This window comes from Giraffa tippelskirchi, chromosome 3 (genome assembly GCF_054371585.1).
Source record: "Giraffa tippelskirchi isolate mGirTip1 chromosome 3, T2T-mGirTip1v1.2.pri, whole genome shotgun sequence".
Classification (NCBI taxonomy): Eukaryota; Metazoa; Chordata; class Mammalia; order Artiodactyla; family Giraffidae; genus Giraffa; species Giraffa tippelskirchi.
The window spans coordinates 75,983,115-75,999,785 of NC_137277.1; positions in this window are offsets into that span (position 1 = coordinate 75,983,115).

Genomic DNA, 16,671 nt, shown 5'->3' on the forward strand with positions numbered 1-16,671 from the left:
AGGAACATTTACTCGTTAAAAAAAAAAAACAAAAAACTGTTGTGTAGGCTAGTAACAATTTAAATAAAATTTGCAAAAGTAATTTTTTTATTTTTAATTTTCTAATTATTTGTATATAAACAAGATAAACAAGAGCTTAATACATTTTTCCCCTTGACTTCTCGCCTGCATTTTCATTATCAGTAAAACTGCTGAAGAAGCCTTCATGCAATAAATATACACTCTTTATAAGAAGCATCGCAACAGTCTTTTCATACATAGTTTCAGAAATTGGTGATGCAAACATCCACGTTTACAAAACATCAATTATAGAATGATTCTTTAATTAGAATCATTATTCTAATAATATAATAGAATTACATATAGAATTAGAATTCTATGTATTATATATATAGAATTAGAATACATTATATTCTAATAATATAGAATGGATTACATATGAATGATTTGTTTTTCTCAAGAAATCCCAATTCCTTTAAATAGAAACTTTTCTTAGCCCACCTAAAAGACAATGCAACTTTGAATGGACTTAGACATAGCGTATAAATTCATGTGTAAAGTGACAAAGTTGCGCTTAAAGAACACTTATTCACAACACCACATATTAAAATTTTTGTTGTTGTTGAGATTGATTTAAACCAAATTTCTCCCTATTAAAAAGAGTGAGATATTAGCTCAAGCTAGCTACCCGGCACTCTAAAATGAAAAACTCAAGAACTTTTTTGCATCATTTAAACAAGTATGTGTTCATCAAAAACTACTCTGACCACATATTATTCCATGTATTTATCACGAAGCAATAAAAAAAAAATACCAACTATCGAGCACAATAAATGCTAGGTCTTGTGCTTATAAGCAATTTTTAAATTCTTAGTGTTATATGTCAGGTACTTTTCACACATTATTCCATTTGCCTCACCCCAAATTTATTATGTAGCCATTGTATTATAATTATCTACATTTTACAGCTGAGGAAGCTCAAATGCAGAGAGTACAAATAACATATCCTACATTTCACAGATCATAAGTATAGACTCACAAGTAAAATTTAGGTTTCTTTCAGTCCAATGCCTTAGCTCTTGTTTACTATGGAATACTGCACTGCCCCTCAAGTAACTGTGTTAACAAATATTTATTGAGCAGTTACAATGTGCCAGGCACTGTTGTAGTCCCTGGGGATATAGCAATAAATAAAAACAAAGTCCCCTCTTTTATGGAACTCATATCCAAATGGAAGGTGCAGATGGACAGATAATAAATAAATAAACTGTAACTATGTTAGGTCACGAAATAAGAGCTAAAAAGAGAAACTAAGAGAAATAAGGTAACAGAGTGAAAGGGCAGTGTGCTATTTGCTACAGATTGATGAAAGAATTCTCCTCTGATAAAGTGAAATTTGAGTAGAGACTTGAATGAAGTGCAGGAGCTAGCCCTGTAGATACCTAATTGAAGAGCTCTGCAAGTAGAAGGAACAAATTCTAAGACAGGAGTGTACTGATGAGAGGTAGGAGTTGGGGAGGTTTAAGGAATCGACAGGTGGCAAGTGTGGCTTTAGAGAGTGATTGAAGAGAAGAGTTGAAGAGGAGAGGAGGGCAGAAAGAAATGGCAAAGACAATGGATCTGATTCTGAATGAGATGGAGAGCCACAAGAGAGAACAGAGGAGTGGCGGAACCTGTGTTGTACTATCCAAATCCCCCTTCAGTGAGCACCTGCTGTCTGGAAGTGCTGCTGGCTGACTGGTAATGACCCCTTCAGGACTGCCTCAGCCACAGAGGACTTCCTTGCCTGAGCTTGTAGCCTTCACGGAACAGACCACAACCAAGACTGACTGTTGAGGGAACATAAATACCTGGCTATCTTAGCCCAACTTGAGACAACTTTGAAGAGCCCTTCCAGCTTGAAAGACCAGTGTGTGGTTGGCCAAGACTATCACTGGGCCTGCATAACCTCTTGACTTCTGCTGAAGCCTGATCCTTCCACTCCCTTCTACAAATGTTGATCCCAAAAGCACGCCTTTAAAAAGTCCTGCATGCTAAACACTACCTCAGTCTGCTTCCAGGGACCCAGTCTGTGATAAGTGACATGCTAGCTTATGCTGTAAAAGGATGATCTTTCTGGCAGCTGTGAGGAGGAGTAGGGGCAACATGGAAGCAGGGAGATTTGTTAGGAGGCTGTTAATGACTCAGATGGAAGACAACAGTTACTAGGGCTAGAATGGCTGTAGATGGGGAGGGAAGACACAGTCAGATGCAGATATATATGAGAGCTGAGCCAAGAGACTTGATTAGTAGACTGATGTGGGAAAGATTAGGATAATTTTAAAGTTTTTTGGCCTAAGCAACTGAAAAGTAGATCTGCCATTTACTAAGAAAGGAATGGTGTGGAGATGAAAATTCAGTTTGGGACATGTTAAGTTTAATATGCCTATTGATCTACCAAATTGAAATGTCAAGTGGGAAACCACACATGTGAATCTGGACTTCATAGAAGAGAGCTCTGCTGGAAATGGAAATTTTGGAGTAATCAGCTTTAAGACGCCATTAAAACCATAACACTGAACGAGATGATCTAGTTATGAAGGTTGATAGAGAAGCCAGACTTGCACCCTCATTTAAGGGTCAGGAAGATGAGAATAATTCAGCAAAGGAGACTAAGATGGAGAGATCTTGGAGGCAGGAGGAAAGGAAAGAGAGACAGTTTTGAGAGTACAAATAAAGCGTTTCAAGGAGGACAGTGTGATCAGCTGTGTCACATGCTGCTGATAGTGTTGAGTGACATGAAGACCAAGCTCTTACACTAGATTAAAGGCCTCCTCAATGAGAACACATGCCATTTCCCGGCACTATACAAACTTCACGACAACTCTGTGAGTGAAGTCATATAGACCACATTTTTACAGAGAAGGGCATTTAATGTGCAAGGTAAAGACTAGCCTTTGGACACAGAGTTTGGGTTTGTTTGTTAGGGTCTAGTAGCAAGAATGGTTGAACACAGTTCCATCTTACTCAAAAACCCATATTCTTTGTACCACATCATTCTGTAATGGATGAGTAGAATCGTCAACTACACATTGATAGCTGCAGTCCCTGCTGATAATACTGTAATACTAACATGTTAGTATCATTGGATACTTAGACACTGTGCCACTCAACTGTTCATTTTACAGAAGAGTAGCCCAAGAAGTAAACTTATTTGACCAATGTCACCACTCGTGGTCCCTGGTCCTTTAACTTAGTATCTAATGCTTGTTCTACTGTATTATATGGTTATCTAAAAAGTCCTTTAAGGGAAATATTCCTTTTCATTAAGCTAGCCTGTGGGCAGAGGAGTTGGAGTTCTGGCAGGAGAGAAAGAATAAACAAAAGGTTAGAAAACCCAGGCAAGAGGAAGAGGCATCGCTTATGCTGAGATATGACAAGGATTTGAGTTAATAGTCTTAGCTCTGCATTTCACTGAGAACACAGAGACAGCCTGAAATGAATACAGAAAAAAATCAAATTTGACAAGGATTGTTTGATAAAGGTTTGATAAAGAATTGTTCTGGAAGACGGAGCATGTTCTTATAAGAATTAAGGGGTATGGGGAAAGGGGGAAAGTGTGAATTGAATATATTTTGGAATTTGTTGCCATGTCCACCATATAATTTCTCTCTCCTAACAGATTTAAAGTGTCTATGCCAAATGCTATGCATATTTCTAGTATTATCTCTGGACATCACAAGAATCTCACTTTTGAATAAAGCACAGTTGACTGCTAAACAATACAGGTTTGAACTACATGAGCTCCCTTATACACAGATCTTTGTTAATGATTACTGGACCACAGTATTACACAATCTAGGTTGGCTGAATCCCCAGATATGGAACTTACGGATATGGAGGGCTGAGTTACACTCAGATTCTTAGTGGTTTGTGGCTTAGGGCCCCTAACCACACATTGATCAAGGGACAACTATAATTGAAATGCAAAGAGCTAGTAAGCAATGGCTCTTGTACTCAATCTCAGGTCTATTGGATCCCAAGGCCCACCTTCATTCCACTATATATACACCTTGTGATGTATTTCATAATAAATACGGTGTGCAGACTTTTCATTGCGATGGCTTCTCTTGTTGCAAAGAAAAGGCTCTTAGGGGCACAAGCTTCCACAGTTGCAGCACGTAGGCTCAGTAGTTGTGGCTCATGGGTTTCAGAGTCTCAGTGCATGGGTTTAGTTGCTCCTAGGCGTGTGAAATCTTCCCGGACCAGGGATCTAACATGCATTGGCAAGTGGATTCTTACCCACTCTACCACCAGGGAAGTCTCTGCAATCTTTTTAAAGACATTAAAAAAAAAAAAAATTAGTTCAATTAAAACAGGTTTGAATGCAAATTTTCTCTGTGAATACAATATCTCACATGAATTTGTTATTGGAACATTTTGATTATAAAACATTGTTTGCTTATATATGCATGGTTATAGTAATAAAACAAAAGAAGCAACAAAACAAAAGCAGGAATTTTCTATATTTCCTTTCAGATATTAAATATTTGCATGTCTGTGGTAATATTTAAGGATCTCACGTAGCCCAAAACAAAGTGAGGTTTTTTTCCAAAGCCTGAAACGAAAGGGCTTAGGGTATAATTCAGAAATTTAAAGTTCAGTCTTTTGTGATATCCATTTTTTTTTAAAGTAGGTGCCACACAGTTTCTCATTCTTTTTTGTATTTTCTACCTACCTTCACTCCAAGAAAACTTTTTTTGTTGTTATTTTTTAAATTACTAACAAGCTGGACGTGTAAATTATCTTTAGTGCAGCCACTTCTGTGGTTCAGAACTTTATAACCAGGAAATAAATTAACCAACAACCATTTATGGAGTATCTGCAATGAGCTTAATATTTCACCAAGGACTGTGAGGTTACCCCAAAATGGTATTTCATTAAATGTAAGATACCACTGATTATAAGACACACCATTATTTCATGTACCACCAGGAAAGAAGTACTGCCAATCACATTTTTACAAGGTTTATGACTTTGTTGATGTTAATTAAGATGTATCTTTATTTCAGAGAAGTTAATAATATGAAAGCATGTGTATTTCAGAATAGATAAAATTCAGCAACAACTAAAAATAGGTCTTGATTTCAAGAGCTTACAATTCCATTTGGGAGGGAAAAAAACATCAGCAGAGAAAAATGAAATCACAGAATAAGAGAACTAGTATTAGCAAAAACACAGAAGTGATAAGGATACATGTTTCAGGGGGAACTTTCTAGCTATTTAAGAAAGGGACTTCTTAGGAATAAAATTTACACAGTATGGTAGTTTTAGATTATGGAAGCCTCACAAACCAGCTGGAAATTTTGGGGCTTGTAGTGTTCATGAAGAGTAAGGGTGATATGAAAAGAAATATTACTATATAGGCTGAAGAAAATTGTCAAATGATCAATTAAGAAGCAAAGATAATAACCCATTAGGGACGTGGTAACATGGATTATGTTGAAGTACATACAAAAAAACAGATCACTCGAAAGGTACTTCTTAAAAATAAATGAAAGTTATTGAAAGAAAAATATAGGAATTGAAGTAAGAGGCTCATCAAAGATGACCTGACAGTTTCTAGCTAGTCTTGTGAGAGTTGTAAATTGTATTTTTATAGAGTGTTGAGGAACATAATTTATTCACTTAGTGCCTTCCATAATGTAAGAATTTAATAAATATTTCGTAGACAAGTGAGTAAGTGAGTAAAGCTAGAATATCTGCATTGTGATGAGATCATTCATGTAGAAGTGATGGTTGAAAGACAAGAAATGAATTTATCAAAGGGGTCAGTTTAAAGAAAGCTCAGCCAAGGACAAAATTCTGGGGGACAAAGCTTGGGGACCTAAAAAGCAAGTGAAACTTGAAAAGGAAGCAGATAAGTTATAGAGGCCTGTAGAAAATCTGAGCCATATTATCAAAGATTAAACACAGTTTTTGAAGAATGTTGTTCAATGATATAAAAAATTACAGAGAAGCTGGGACACAGAGAACCAAGAAGTAAAAACTTGACATGATAAAATGAAATCAGCTAATGATTTTATATAGAAGAGCTTCAATAAAGTGGTGGGGACAACTGTCAAATTAGAAAGAGTAAAGGGATTTAATAGACTGGAAGTGGAGGCAGACAGAGGTTGCATTTAGAAAATTGCTAGGTTGTCAAGGACAGAAAATTCCATTCCATAGTGGAACCTCAAGGAATGTTGACCTCTTCACTTTCTGCCAAGAATTTATTTTCCTTTAAACATCTTTAATTACATTAATTACAAAAATGCACGCATGCATGCTAAGTCACTTCAGTTGTGTCCAACTCTTTGTGACCCTATGGCCTGTAGCGTGCCAGGCTCCTCTGTCCATGGGATGTCCCAGGCAAGAATCCTGGAGTGGGTTGAGAATTTCTTCTCCAGGGGATCTTCCCTATGGGTTTGATCCCTGGGTTGGGAAGATTCCCTGGAGAAGGAAAAGTCTACCCACTCCAGTATCCTTGCCTGGAGAATTCCACGGACTGTATAGTTCATGGGGTCACAAGGAGTTGGACATGACTGAGTGACTTTCCCTTTCAGATGGATGTATTAGAAAGCAATGGAACTTCACCCTCAAAATGTATCTCGGTGTCAGCATTTAGCTGGATAACTAATTGCGTACGTGCTCAGTTATATCCAACACTTTTTAGACACCATGGATCATAGCTCACCAGGCTCCACTGTACATGGGATTCTTTGCAAGAATACTGGAGTGGGTTGCTATTTCCTCTTCCAGGGGGTCTTCCCGACCCAGGGATTGAACCCATGTCTCCAACATCTCCTGCATTCTAGGCAGATCCTGTACCACTGAGCCGTAGGGGAAGGGATGACTAATGGGTCCAAAGCAAAATGACGTGTCTTATATTTTTATCTTCAATCCTCTCTCAACTGAATCAGGGGTTTCAAATAACTTTTTCCCCCTAGAAATGCTCCTGAAGAATATGTATTTCTCTGAAAATATCCCTAGAGATAGATGGATCTAAGATGGCAACTGTGTAAGTGGAAACCACCACTACTCCTTATCACTTCACGGCAAACAGATGGGGAAACAATGGAAACAGTGACAGACTTTATATTCTTGGGTTCCAAAATTACTGCAGATGGTGACTGAGGACATGAAATTAAAAGATGATCGCTCCTTGGAAGAAAAGCTATGACAAACCTTGACAGCATATTAAAAAGCAGAGACATTACTTTGTCTACAAAGGGCCATATAGTCAAAGCTATGGTTTTTCTAGTAGTCATGCATGGATGTGAGAGTTGGACCATAAAGAAGGCTGAGCACCAAAGAATTGATGCTTTTGAACTGTGGTGTTGGAGAAGACTCTTGAGAGTCCCCTTGGACTGCAAGAAGATCAAACCAGTCAATCTTATAGGAAATCAATTCTGAATATTCATTGGAAGGACTGATGCTGAAGCTGAAACTCCAATACTTTGGCCACCTGATGTGAAGAACTGACTCATTAGAAAAGACCCTGATGCTGGGAAAGATTGAAGGCAGGAGGAGAAAGGGACAACAGAGGACGAAATGGTTGGATGCAATCACCGACTGAATGGACACGAATTTGAGCAAGCTCCAGGAGATGCTGCAGGACAGCGAAACCTGACATGATGCAGTCCATGGGGTGGAAAAGAATTGGACATGACTGAGCGGCTGAACAACAACAACAAATCCCTAGAGATATTCTGTGATGATGAATAGTAGAAACTAAAATCACTACACCATGCAAATAGTAGAAAGTACTCATTTTTTGTAAACAGTGAGTCCCTTGGACTGCAAGGAGATCCAACCAGTCCATCCTAAAGGAGATCAGTCCTGGGTGTTCATTGGAAGGACTGATGTTGAAGCTGAAACTCCAATACTTTGGCCACCTCATGCGAAGAGTTGACTCATTGGAAAAGCCCCTGATGCTGGGAAAGATCGAAGGCAGGAGGAGAAGGGGATGACATAGGATGAGATGGTTGGATGGCATCACCGACTCAATGGACACGAGTTTGAGTGAACTTCAGGAGTTGGTGATGGACAAGGAAGCCAGGTGTGCTGCAGTCCATGGGGTCCCAAAAAGTCAGACACGACTGAGCGACTGAACAGAATCATAAAGTAAAATAATGCAGGAAGCTGGGTAATAAAATTAACCATATGGTTTAAGTATCAAAGTTGGTTGATGGATACATGGTGTGGGGGTTTTGAAAATGTCCACTATAAAAAAATTTAAAAATAAAATAATAAAAGAAACTTTTAATCAAAATTTATTCCTTTGTTATCCTCTGAAAGTGGTCAGTCTCTCAGGAATTTAAGCATCTTAAAAAAATATATATTTCTTGAAGAAAAGGTAAAGGAAAGGAAATAAAAGAAAAAAAAAGAAATGACATAGCAGACAAGATAGAGGAAGACAGAGAAACACTAGGCAATTGCCTAACATTATTGAAAACTTTGGGAAAGTAACAAGAAACTTTTTTAATACACTCTATCTTTTTTAATGTTCTTATTTTTATATTTCCACTTTAAAGAGTAGTGACTTCTAAGAAGTATATCCTGACTCTTTACTTGTTAAGTATGTTGTTAGTCTTTAAGCTTGGTTTAGGCTACCTTACAATGTTTTTTAAAAATAATTTTTATATCATTGTACAATATTCCTTTTTAATACGTATGGAATTTGCAAATTCTTCCATCACTAGAGATCAGCATTGCATGGAATTTTTTTTCTTGGCCATGCACATGTGATTCTAGTTCCCCGATCAGGTATCAAACTCAAACCGCCTGCACTGGAAACATGGAGTCCTAACCACTGGACCACCAGTGATGTTCCCTGTATGGAGTTTTATTATTAGGTTGGTGCAAAAATAACTGCTGTTTTGCATTGCTGAACTTTGCTGAGTGATATTGGAATACATTCTTAAATAAATGTGGTTGCGTTATACATCATTTTAATGAGAATGCCTCACTTTATGTTTTTTTTGCTAATGACATAATTTGCTGTCTATTTTGTATGAGTATTTCTCCCACTTTTATGCAACTTTTGTGCCATTCTGTTTATAATAGAGCACTGGGTTATATTTTAAACTTTTTATGTATGTATTTTAGACTATGGAAATGATGTTAGACAAATAGCAAATTCGAGTGATTTTTTTATTAGAGTTCAAAGTGGGTCATAAAGCAGTGGAGACAACTTGCAATATCAACAATGCATTTGGTCCAGGAACTGCTAGGGACATACAGTGCAGTGGTGGTTCAAGAAGTTTTGCGAAGGAGACAAAGATGAGACAAAGATCTTGAAGATGAGGAGCACAGTGGCTGGCCTTTGGAAGTTAACAATGACCAAATGAGAGGGTCATCGAAGCTGATCCTCTTACAAGTAAACAAGAAGTTGCCAAAGAACTCAACATCGGCCTTTCTATGGTTATTCAGCATTTGAAGAAAATTGTAAAGGTGAAAAAGCTTGATAAGTGGGTGCCTCATGAACTGACTGCAAATCAAAAAAAAAACATCGTTTTGAAGTGTCATCTTTTCTTATTCTACACAATAACAATGAACCATTTCTTGATCGGATTGTGACATGTGATGAAAAGTGGATTTTATGTGACTACCAGTGATTACCAAGTTGCTGGACCAAAAAGAAGCTCCAAAACACTTCCTAAAGCCAGTTGCTGGACCAAGAAGAAGCTCTAAAGCACTTCCCAAAGCCAAACTTGAACCCAAAAAAGGTCATGGTCACTGTTCTGTGGTCTGCTGCCACTCTGATCCACTACAGCTTTCTGAATCCTGGCGAAACCATACATCTGAAAAGTATGCTCAGCAAATCGATAAGATGAACCAAAAACTGCAACACCTGCAACTGGCATTGGTTAACAGAACGGGCCCAATTCTTCTCCATGACAATGCCTGACCACACGTTGCACAGCCAATGCTTCAAAAGTTGAACGAGTTGGGCTACGAAGTTTCATCTTACCTGCCATATTCACCTGACCTCTCATCAACTGATACTATGTTTTCAAGCATCTCAATAACGTTTTCCAGGGAAAATGCCTCCACAACCAGCAGGAGGCAGAAAATGCTTTCCAAGAGTGCATAGAATGAAGCACAGATTTTTATACTACAGGAAAAAACAAACTTATTTCTCATTGGCAAAAACATGTTGAGTGTAATGGTTCCTATTTTGATTAATAAAGATGTGTTTGAGCCTGATTATGATTTAAAATTCACGATCTGAAATCACAAAATTACATTTGCACCAATCTAATATTATGTTACAGAAAGAGAGGAACGATTAAATTCAGTGTGCATGTGTGCATGGGCTCGTGTGCATCTATGTGTGTATATCGGCTATTTATGTCTTAGTAGCATTAAAGACTGCAACTGGAAAGCTATAGAGTCACACACCATGTGCTCATCTCCATGGTAACCATTTCTAAGTTAAATGCACTTCTGAACAATGGTCCCAAAATAGTCTATTACCCATTTTTGTAGATTTCCATTGTAGCAGCAAAAAATAATTTTGAAAAACTTCGTTCCATTCCTAACCAACAGAATGAGAGACAACAAACATATACCCAAAACAGCAGAGAAAATATGGTTAAGTGTAACGACAATTTCTATAATAAACTCCAGATTTCATCTGGTCTGATTTTCATTTTATGGATTATATATACTTACTGCTTCTCGCACTACTTTTTGGCTTCCTACATTTGAGCCATTTATCCTTTCTGAAATTTCTCTGCCATAAAATGAAAAGGAATGAATGATCTCCCAGGCCTATTTAGCTCTAAAATGTCATGATTTTCTGATTTTTCTACTCAGTTTGAACCATTAGGAGAATATGAGCCCAAGAAATGAAAACAGTTGAAACCTAGTCAGGCCATCTTTTCCCCTTACTAGGTTAGACAAAGGAGAATTTTTACACTAACACAATGACTGGATTGCCATTCCTACAAAACCCAAAAACTTCAGTTTCTTTTTTTCCATAAAGTTGGCTACTTTTTATTAGCATTAGAATATCTTAATTTTCTAAAATGGGGACAGATTTAAAGGGGGTCTTACATTTGGGAAAATAACTTCTGTAGCTTTCCAGATGCTCCTTTTACACTTACTCCTCCACACTTCCTCTGCTGGAGTTTCAAAGTCTTTCAAGGGATGGGGAGAGTCTTGATGATTCTCACATGGGCTGGGCCAGAGCCTGTGTTAATGGAAAGAACAGTGAAAGGTAGGAGTTGATGCTGCCTTTAGTTCCAGGGAAATGGAAACCTGGCTCCAGGGGTTTTGGTATCTCTACTACCTCCCCTCCCATCACGACCTCCAGTGACATTAAATTCTCTGTTCTCCAAGATTTAGAGGAAGGGAGAGGAAGCAGGTTTCCTAAACTGTTATCCAGACAGCTTTAGGCAGAATTATGACACCATACCTTTCCTTTGAGAGCAATTCTTACTTTAGCCTAACTCTATGAGTAAGTTTCTTTTAAATTATTTCCTGCCTTTGGAGTCCCACATCTTCTCCCACAGCCCTCTTGAATGCCGACTGTCTTTAGTGAAAGGAAACTTCCTCTTTCCCTTATCAGGGAAGATATGTCCCTATAGTACACCCTGGCCAGACCACCAAGATTATCACCATTAGTTTTTCCTCTAAACATAGTATGTGCCTTTCTGTCTTACCCTCAGTATGAAGCTGCCTACTGACCTTATCCATGCTAGCAAAGGAAAAAGAGGGAATGGAGAATTTGTATTTATCTTGTGATATAAGTACATTTTAAGAGCAACTCTTTGTAGTAAGTGTCACTACATTTTTTTTGGCTAAACTAAAAGATGATGGAGATTTTAAAAGGGTAGATCAACACATGGAATGCATACAAAGGGGATGGTTTTGACAATGGCCTTTTCAACCTATGGACTTCCCTGGTGGCTCAGAGGTTAAAGTGTCTGCCTCCAATGCGGGAGACCTGGGTTCGATCCCTGGGTCGGGAAGATCCCCTGGAGAAGGAAATGGCAAACCACTCCAGTATTCTTGCCGGGAGAATCCCATGGACGGAGGAGCCTGGTAGGCTACAGTCCATGGGGTCGCAAAGAGTCGCACACGACTGAGCGACTTCCCTTCCCTTCCCTTCCTTCCTTTTCAATCTATGAAAGGAATAGCTTTGGCATTGGGCTTTGTGGGTACCACAGGACTCATGAGTGCAAAGTTTATTTTGGTCCCCACAGGTTAGTGGATTTCATGCCTTAAAAGTCCAGCTCTTATCACCCATTGTCCATGTCAGCCATTGTGGGTCTGGAAACTGCTGTGCTTGCCTTGTCCTGACCCTTTGTCAGACCACCAAAGTTCCAGGTTTCACTATTTGAAGGTCTATTTAGCTGAAAAACTTAACCTTGGGTTATGACTTTTCAAGGGGCTTGAAAGATAGTTTAGTATTTCCCTCACTTTCTCTATTCTTCTATAGAATCTGAGCTGAGGAAATCTATCACTCTATAACCTTGAGTGTTATATATAAGAACTTATATGCAGAGTACATCATGTGAAATATCAGGCTGGATGAAGCACAAGCTGGAATCAAGATTGCCAGGAAAAAAATCAATAACCTCAGATAAACAGATGATACCAACTTTATGGCAGGAAGTGAAGAGGAACTAAAAAGCCTCTTGATGAAAGTGAAAGAGGAAAGTGAAAATGCTGGATTAAAACTCTACATTCAGAAAACTCAGATCATGGCATCTGGGCCCATCACTTCATGGCAAATAGATGGGGAAACAAAGGAAACAGTGGCTGACTTTATTTTTGGGGCTCCAAAATCACTGCAGATGGTGACTGCATCCATGAAATTAAAAGAGGCTTGCTCCTTGGAAACACTATGGCAAACCTAGACAGTATATTAAAAAGCAGAGACATTACTTTGCCGACAAAAGTCTGTCTTGTCAAGGCTATGGTTTTTCCAGTAGTCATGTATGGATGTGAGAGTTGGATTCCAAAGAAAGTTTTTGGACTATAAAGAAGAACTGATGGTTTTGATTGCAGAGAAAGGCTTTCTTATCTCTCCTTGCTATTCTTTGGAACTCTGCATTCAAATGAGTATATCTTTCCTTTTCTCCTTTGCTTTTTGCTTCTCTTCTTTTCACAGCTATTTGTAAGGCCTCCTCAGATAGCCATTTTGCTTTTTTGCATTTCTTTTTCCTGGGGATGCTCTTGATCCCTGTCTCCTGTACAGTGTCATGAACCTCTGTCCATAGTTCATTAGGCACTCTATCAGATCTAGTCCCTTAAATCTATTTGTCACTTCTACTGTATAATCATAAGGGATTTGATTTATGTCTTACTTGAATGGTTTAGTGGTTTTCCCCACTTTCTTCAATTTAAGTCTGAATTTGGCAATAAGGAGTTCATGATCTGAGCCACAGTTGGCTCCCAGTCTTGTTTTTGCTGACTGTATAGAGCTTCTCCATCTTTGGCTGCAAAGAATATAATCAATCTGATTTCGGTGTTGACCATCTGGTGATGTCCATGTGTAGAGTTTTCTCTTGTGTTGTTGGAAGAGGGTGTTTGCTATGACCAGTGCGTTCTCTTGGCAAAACTCTGTTAGCCTTTACCCGGCTTCATTCTGTACTCCAAGGCCAAATTTGCCTGTTACTCCAGGTGTTTCCCAACTTCCTACTTTTGCATTCCAGTCCCCTGTAAGGAAAAGGACATCTTTTTAGACATACCACGGGAACATTTCATGCAAAGATGGGCTCAATAAAGGACAGAAATGGTATGGACCTGACAGAAGCAGAAGATATTAAGAAGAGGGGGCAAGAATGCACAGAAGAACTGTACAAAAAAGATCTTCACGACCCAGTTAATTACGATGGTGTGATCACTCACCTTGAGCCACACATCCTGGAATGTGAAGTCAAGTGGGCCTTAGGAAGCATCACTACAAACAAAGCTAGTTGAGGTGATGGAATTCCAGTTGAGCTATTTCAAATCCTCAAAGGTGATGCTGTGAAAGTGCTGCACTCAATATGTCAGCAAATATGGAAAACTCAGCAGTGGCCACAGGACTGGAAAAGGTCAGTTTTCATTCCAATCCCAAAGAAAGGCAATGCCAAAGAATACTCAAACTACCGCACAATTGCACTAATCTCACACGCTAGTAAAGTAATGCTCAAAATTCTCCAAGCCAGGCTTCAGCAATACATGAACCATGAACTTCCAGATGTTCAAGCTGGTTTTAGAAAAGGCAGAGGAACCAGAGATCAAATTGCCAACATCCGCTGGATCATCGAAAAAGCAAGAGAGTTCCAGAAAAACATCTATTTCTGCTTTCTTGACTATGCCAAAGCCTTTGACTGTGTGGATCACAATAAACTGAGGAAAACTCTGAAAGAGATGGGAATACCAGACCACGTGACCTGCCTGTTGAGAAACCTGTATGCAGGTCAGGAAGCAACAGTTAGAACTGGACATGGAACAACAGACTGGTTCCAAATAGGAAAAGGAGTACGTCAAGGCTGTATATTGTCACCCTGCTTATTTAACTTATATGCAGAGTACATCATGAGAAATGTTGGGCTGGAGGAAGCACTAGCTGGAATCAAGATTGCTGGGAGAAATATCAGTAACCTCAGATATGCAGATGACACCACCCTTATGACAGAAAGTGAAGAAGAACTAAAGAGCCTCTAGATGAAAGTGAAAGAGAAGAGTGACAAAGTTGGTTTAAAGCCCAACATTCAGAAAACTAAGATCATGGCATCTGGTCCCATCACTTCATGGCAAATGGATGGGGCAACAGTGGAAACAGTGGCTAACTTTATTTTTTTGGGCTCCAAAATCACTGCAGATGGTGATTGCAGCCATGAAATTAAAAGACACTTACTCCTTGGAAGGAAAGTTATGAGCAACCTAGACAGCATATTAAAAAGTAGAGACATTACTTTGCCAACAAAGGTCCATCTAGTCAAGGCTATGGTTTTTCCAGTAGTCATGTATGGATGTGAGAGTTGGACTATAAAGAAAGCTGAGTGTGGAAGAATTGATGCTTTTGAACTGTGATGTTGGAGAAGACTCTTGAGAGTCCCTTAGACTGCAAGGAGATCCAACCAGTCCATCCTAAAGGAGATCAGTCCTGGGTGTTCACTGGAAGGTCTCATGTTGAAGCTGAAACTCCAATACTTTGACCACATGATGCAAAGAACTGACTCATTAGAAAAGACCCTGACACTGGGGAAGGTTAAGGGCAGGAGGAGAAGGTGACAACAGAGGATGAAATGGTTGGTTGGCATCCTTGACTCAATGGACATGAGTTTGGGTAGGCTCCTGGAGTTGGTGTTGGACAGGGAGGCCTGGCGTGCTGCACTTCATGGGGTATCAAAGAGTCAGATACGACAGAGCGACTGAACTGAACTGAACTGATGGTTTTGAATTGTGGTGTTAGAGAAGTTCTTGAGAATCCCTTGGACTGCAAGGAGATCCAACCAGTCAATCCTAAAGTAAATCAGTTCTGAATATTCATTGGAAGGACTGATGCTGAAGCTGAAACTCCAATACTCTGGCCACCTGATGTGAAGAACTGACTCATTTGAAAAGACCCTGATGCTGGGAAAGATTGAAGGCAGGAGGAGAAGGAAATGATAGTTGGATGGCATCACCGACTTGATGGACATGAATTTGAGCAAACTCAGGATTTGGTGATGGACAGGAAAGCCTGGCATGCTGCAGTCCATAGGGTCACAAAGAGTCGGACGTGATTGAGCAACTGAACTGAACTGAGCTGAACACCTTGAGTACCAAGAGCTTATGGTGTTACTTAAATCTTATCAAGCTGTTGATCTACTTGTTTTCATTATAGAGCCTGCTTTGCCTACAAGACCTACTTTGTAGTTCTTAAAAGCTAATAGAAGTCCAAGAACTTTTGTCAAAAGCCCCAGCTAGCAAGAGATACACAGGGGATTTTAGTTAAGATCTGTATATCCATGTTTTCTTTCATTGACATGGAATTGCTTAGAATTTTCTTGATGTGGATGTTCTGTAACTCTTGTGACTATTTCCTGCTATGAGAATTTAAGTTGTATCTAATCTATTTTATTATATACAGTATCCTTGTGCACAATTTTTTTTTGTAATTTAGGATTTTTTTCCTTAGGGAATACATCTGGGAGCAGAATATATGAGTGTGAGGAATAAATCTATCATATGACCCAGCAATCCCACTAGTGGGCATATACCCTGAGAAAACCACAATTCTGAAAGACCCATGTACCCCAATGTTAACTGCAGCAGTATGTACAATAGCCAGGACATGGAAGCAACCTGGATGTCCATCAACAGATGAATGCATGAAGAAGATGTGTTACATATATACAATGAAATATTAGCCATAAAAAGGAATGAATTTGAGTCAGTTCTAGTGAGGTGGATGAACCTAGAGCCTGTTATACAGAACGAAGTAAGTCAGAAAGAGGAACAAATATTGTTTGTTTGCTTTTAAAATATTAAAGCATGCATATGGAATCAGTAAAAATGGTATTGATGAACCTATTTTCAGGGATGAAATGGAGACGCAGATGTAGAGAATGGACTTGTGAACACAGTAGGGCAAGGAGAGAGTGGGACAAATGGGGAAAGTAGCATCAACATCTTAATATATACACTGTGCATGTATGCTCA